Source organism: Pteropus vampyrus, unplaced genomic scaffold (genome assembly GCF_000151845.1).
Source record: "Pteropus vampyrus isolate Shadow unplaced genomic scaffold, Pvam_2.0 Scaffold14, whole genome shotgun sequence".
Classification (NCBI taxonomy): domain Eukaryota; kingdom Metazoa; phylum Chordata; class Mammalia; order Chiroptera; family Pteropodidae; genus Pteropus; species Pteropus vampyrus.
The window spans coordinates 9,644,057-9,650,568 of NW_011888795.1; the positions used below are offsets into that span (position 1 = coordinate 9,644,057).

The window sequence follows — 6,512 nt, forward strand, 5'->3', positions numbered from 1 at the left end:
AAAGATCTTGCTGAGATATTGATAGAAATTGCACTAAACCTGTATATCAATTTGGGAGAAATAATATCTTTACTATATTGAATCTTCCAATTTATAAAAAGGTAAGTTTCTCCATTTGTTTAGACCTCTTTTTTCATTCCTTTTTTGGTTTAGATTTTTAAACTGTAATTATAATAATGGCTACAAGAAATTACATTTTTCTGTGCAATCATCATGATAAAGGAACTTGACCCAGTCTTAGGGGAAGGGCCAAGAGATAGGTACTCTGGAACACTGAGATTTGAAGGATTAAGAACTATCTAGGCAGAGAATAGGGGACAAGGTTTCCAGCAGAGGGAACAGTGTATGCAGAGGCCATGAGTTAGGAGAAAGCTTGGAGCCTTACAGGGAATTATGGAAAGTTTTGTATAGTTACTGGATTATTCAGGGCTTTAGAGCCTTGTTAAGGACTTTCAAATGTACTTGAAAACTAGTGGAAAGTCATTATAAGAGTTTTAAGCTAGGGGATGATGTGATCATATAGAGTTTATTTCAATTAAATTAATTTTATATCTTATTTTTTAAATTCTGGTAAAGTATACATAAAACTTACCACCATTTTTAAGTGCACAGTTCTGTGGCATTAAGCATAGTTATATTGTTATGCTTTAATTCTTTTTTAATATTGTAAAATTAATGCATAATTTTTTAATATTGTAAAATTAATGCATAATTATGATAAAAAATCTTAATGGGTAATCAGTAGAAAGTAAACAGTCACCCTCCCTTTCTTTCCTCTGTCCCACTTTTAGAAATAATCAGTATTATCAGTATTTCTTATGTACCTCCACCAGATACTTTGGAGAAGCTACCCTACAGAAATAAGTACACAAGTGTGTAAGGAACTGTAGTCAAGGATACAAACCTGTTTTTGGGGTCAAAAAAAAAAAAAAGAGAGAAACAATCTTATTGTCCAGCAAAAGGAAAAATGTTGAATAAGTGATGGTCCATTCATATTGTGAAATATTGTTTGGTCTTGTGTTGCTATTAAAAAGAATGAGCTCTTCTTTTGTACATGTGGCCTAAGGTTTTCAATAAGTGATTATATTATAGACCTCTTAGGCATGAAAACTACAGTTAAAATAAAGAACATGATAAATAGGACTAATAAGATGGAAATGACTGAAGAACTAATTAATGACCCAGTTAATCTATTCATTCAACACAATCCCAATTAAAATCCTTGAGGATTTTCCAAATCTTACTCTATACAGAGAACTGAAGTTTCAAAATTAGCAAAGTCAATATATAAAAAGAAGAATAAAAAGTGGGGGTTACCCTACCAAATATGGTACCGATAAAAGAACAAATAAACCAGTAGAGAACCTGACCAATGTATATAATAGAATATGATATAACATAATATAACATAATGTAAAAATGAGAACACAATATGCAATAAATGTAACACCACCATCACTGAAGAAAGAATTGGTTATTAAGTAAATGATGTTGGGAAAACTGGTTCACTATATGGAGAAAGGTGAAAAACTGTATTCTTATATAACACATACAAGAATGAATTCTAGATACATTAAACCTACATAAGAAAAATAAAACTATACAATTAATAGAAAAATAATGTTGCAGAAGATCTCTGTCACTTACGGGTGGTGGGGAAGGACCCAAAGATTTCAAAACAACAACTCATTGTTGCGAAACACTGATAATTTTGATTACATAAAAATCAAGTTTCTTCTCCACAGGATACTTACTAATTACAAAGGGAAAAAAATCATTTTACAGCATAGAAACCTGGCAGACACCACCTTAACCAAGTAATCAAAGTTAACATCACCAGTAATGGGAACAAATTGATATCACATGCCTCATGATAAGACACACTGAGAAGGCACAGCCTCACTTCGTTGATATTCCTGCCAAAAATGAATAGCCTGAATCTAATCATGAGGAAACACCAACCTGAGGTACATTCTACAAAATAAATCTCCTGTATTCTTCTAAAATGTTAAGGTCATGGAAGATAAAGAAAGACTGAATTATTCCAGATTAAAGGAGGCTAAAGAGGCAGGACAACTAAATGCAATTTAATGGGTTCCTGGATAAAATAAATTTTTTTCTTTTTTTCTTAAAGGAAATTGGTGGTACAATTGGCAAAATCTGGATAAACTATATATTAGATAATAGTACTGTATTGGTGTTATTTTCCGATTTTGATAATTGTAACATGGTTATATAAGGAAACTCCTTGTTTTTAGAAAACAACATATTGGGGTATTTAGAAATAAACTTACTTTCAAATGGTTTAGGAAAAACTTATACACACACAAATACACAAGGAGAATGATAAAGCAAATGTGGCAAAATGTTAACATTAGGGAATCTGGGTGAAGGGAAGTACAGAATTCTCTGTGATACTTTTCAACATTTCTCAAAGTCAAATTATTTCAAAGTAAAATATTTTAAAAATTAAGAATTTCTGTTTAGTGAAGCACACTAAGGGGGAAGTTAATAGCTGGCAAATTTTAGAGGATGTTTCCATGCCTATAAATCTACAGCTTTGCATGTTCATGTGATTACAGATAAGATTTGGAAAGATATCTATATATATATAAATCTAGTGACAATGGTTTCTTTAGGGAAGGAGAGACTAGAATGAGGAGGAAGGGGGATATTAACTTTATTTGCATTCTTCAACTTGTTACAACACTCAAGTATTACATTTATATTTTTGAAATATTTTAAAAATTTAAAACAATCTCAAGAATACAGAAAAATCGAACTACAGAAGAACTCCCCTCCCTGCCCGTGAACGATTTACAAGCAGTCAATTTATGTTCTATCGCCCTCGATTTAATGTGCGTTTTCTACAAACAAGGACACTCTCTTATGTAACCACAGCACAGTCATCAAAATAAGGAAATTAACATTGATTCATCTCTACCATCTAATCCTCAAACCCCACTCCAGTTTTGCCTAGTGTCCCAGTAATGTACTTTATAATTTAAAAAATCCAGTTCAGATCACATGTTGCATTTTGTTACAACTCTGTAGTCTTTTCTTTACTCTGTCTGGAACAGGTCCTCAGTCTTTCCTCGACTTTCATGACCTTGACATTTTGTGAGAGTACAGGATAGTCTTTTTTAAAATGCCCCCCATTTGGGTTTGTCTGATGCTGCTCCATGATGAGATTCAGGTTACACATCTTTGGCAGGAATATTGCAGAAGTGATGCTGTATTCTTCTGATTGCATCCTACTGGGTAGCATGTGGTTTGGATTTTACATTACCGATGAAGTTGACTTTGATTTCTTGGTTAACGTGGTGTCTGCTAGGCTCCCCTACTGTAAAGTAACTCCTTTTCCCTTTACAATGAATAAATGTTTGGGGTGAAGTATTTTGAAAGTATGTAAGTATCTCATTCCTCATCAAACATTTAATTTATTCACATATTTATGTATATCAGTATCGACTCATGGTTTTCTGTTTTATTCAGTGGTTATAATCAATTTATATTAATGCTCAAATTGTCCCTAATTTGTCCAGTGGGAGCACTTCAGGCTGACTTTTGTGTTCTTTTTACATATCTCATGCTTTCAGTATTTCTTTTCTTTCTAATACAAGATTTCTAGGCTCATCTTGTCTCTCTTCTCCCTCAGCCCTAGAATCAGCTCTTTCTCCAGGGAACACCAGTGAATGATATTTAGAAGCCAGGATTTGGGCACTGGGTGTGCTCTTTGCCATTGGGGTGGGGGTGTCACTTCTCAATAGTCAGACCTGGGACAGAGCTACATAGACACTTGAACCTGTATTTATGTCTGTATCTATCTCTTTGTATTTTTTAATGAGTTCATGCCAATATCTCTATTTTCATCCAGCATCGCAAGTTTCATTCTAGTTTTCTCCCTTTCTATGTTTGTAATTTCCTTCTCCAACCATGAGAAACCTGGCTCTCGTTTTCCGTAATACACTTATCCATATGATCAATACCTCTATCACCACCGCCCTCTTCTGCATTCAGATGCCTTTCTCACTCTACTTGGTCTCCAACACTCCGTGTTGGGTTGCTGTCCCCCTGCCCCTCAGTGAATGCCCTCCTCACCCCAAACTTTCCCAACACCCTGTCCTGGTCTTCTCCTCCTCAAGAGTGCCCTTCTTGTCTTGCTTGGGCTCTGACTCCCCACGTGAGCCTGCACTCCCACTCTCAGTGCTACAGGCCATTCCAATGTATGGATGTCCTCAGCTTACTCGGGCCCTGACACCTCACACTGGGCAACCTTCCTACGCAGATGCCCTTCTCGCCCTGTTCAGGTTCTGACATCCTGCTCTGGGTCGCTAGTGTGGACAGCTACCTTGCTCTACTCCGCCTAACGACTTCAGAACTGAATTATTCAGAAAGAGAAGGGAAAGAAAGAAGAAGACTTCCAATTTTTAAAAGTTCAAGAGCATTTTTAGGGTAATGAAACCACTCTGTATGATACTATGATGGCAGATACATGCCATTTTACATTTGTGCAAACCCAGAGAATGTACGACACCAAGCGTGAATCCTAATGTAAACCTATGGACCTTGAGTGGTATGTGTCAGTATAGGTTCATGGGTTGTAACAAATTTACTGCTCTGGTGGAAGATGTTGACTATAGGGAAGGCTATGCACATACAGAGGCAGGGAGTATATGGGAAATCTGTATACCTTTTTGCTGTGAACCTAAAACTGCTCTAGAAAATAAAGCCTATTTTTAAAAAGATAAGAATTTTACTTCTTGCAAGAAAATTACATCTCTATGATGTGTCGATTTATGTAGTACAATCTTGATTACTGAAAAATAGCTGTATGCATAATGATACTTTACATTACTAATTCTATAAGAATTTTTTTTTTATAAACTGCAAAGACAATGAAGGGAAACCCAAAACTGAAGCTTACCCTGTCATAAATATTAAAAAACTATCACAAAATATCAATCTAACATAGTCTTCCTGATGGGAGTATGTAATACCAATAAGTATTATCCTGGGGCAGGGATGTGGGGTGGCGAATGGAAGAGAATGGAGCAGGATCCTTCACAGGGCAGGAGAAATATAAGGGTGTAGATGAAACAAGATTAACTAATCCGAACCATGACGGGTAATTGCTGAAGCTGGGTAACGTACATAGGCGTTCATTATTCTGTTTCTCTACTCTTGTATATGTTTGCAATTTTCCACAATAAATAGCTTAAAATATATGCTGCAAAATAAAAAAGAATATACAGCATGATTTTTTAAAAAGTTCAAGATTAAGCTCAGTAGCAGCAGAAATGCACAAATAATATCTTGACCAACAACCTGGGTGACAGTGATGTCCAAACAGTGCTTCGCCATATTCTTGCTCCCAAAGGAGCTGCACCAGCTCTTCCAACCAAGAAAACCTCAGACATCACCATAACATCCAATGGACTTGTGAGCATACAGGCTGGTAAAGCCAGTGAAATGAAGCTATGAAGACAAGACGACTCTTTTCCGCAAACCTTTCAGAGTATCACTATTGTGTACCTGGCTTCGTGGTGGCCTCACGAGGGATTCCAGGATGAATTCCTGGTCTTGCAACTTGGATGTAACAGATGCTTATTTCAAGGCAGAATGTGGACAGAGAGGTTGGAAGCAAAGAGCCGTGGGAACCCAGAAAGAGAAAAGGAAGATTGTTTTGGGAGGAAGGACTTTTCGTAAACAAACAAAGTTATCTTGAGACAGTCTATGCTGCTTCCCTTCTTCCTTTATCAGGAATTGCCCTAATTTCTGTTTACTTTTCTGACACTGTATACCTTGATTTATAGCATATTCTACAAGTGCTCAACTGTCCTTCGAGTTGTAGATAATTTTGCTTTTTCTATGCAGCTCAATGCATTTTGCTGCACAAAATTTGTTTATGTTTTCACTGTCTCAGAAGCATAAAATCCAATCTCAACAGGCTTTAGGAAATACAACACCAAGAGAAAGATAGAGATAGACAGAGCTACATAGATGATAGATGATGATAGATAGATAGATAGATAGATAGATAGATAGATAGATAGATAGATAGATAGATAGTTGATGTTAAAATTTCTAGCATGTCTACGGCCATTGCCACCCTGGACAAGCCTGATCCCATCTGATCTCGGAAGCCAAGCAGGGTCAGGCCTGGTTAGTACTTGGATGGGAGACCACCTAGGAAGACCAGGTGCTCTAGGCGTAAAAATTTAAAAAATAAGGGATTGTAAGCTGACAAGGTCCTTGCAATCTGTGAGGTCAACCAAGGGTTGCCTTGCCTAAAAAAAAAAAAATCCTAGCATAACTTATACAAACAAGATTTCTAAGATACTGTAGAAAAATTAAGCTACAATGAAAAAAAAAGCTACAATGAAAAAAAAAACTAAACCAAAAAGAAAAAAAAAAGTTCAGGAAAGTTTAAAAAATTGCGTGAATGAGAATATTGAGTACAGAGAACTATAGCAGTTTTTTAATGAATAATGAGACATCCCTTCAGATTC

At 35.9% G+C, this 6,512-nt stretch overlaps 1 pseudogene; it reads left to right on the top strand.

Annotated features, from left to right (window-relative positions):
• Positions 1-6,094: 6,094 nt before the first annotated feature.
• On the top strand, positions 6,095-6,214 carry LOC111734551 (annotated as a pseudogene).
• Positions 6,215-6,512: the final 298 nt, after the last annotated feature.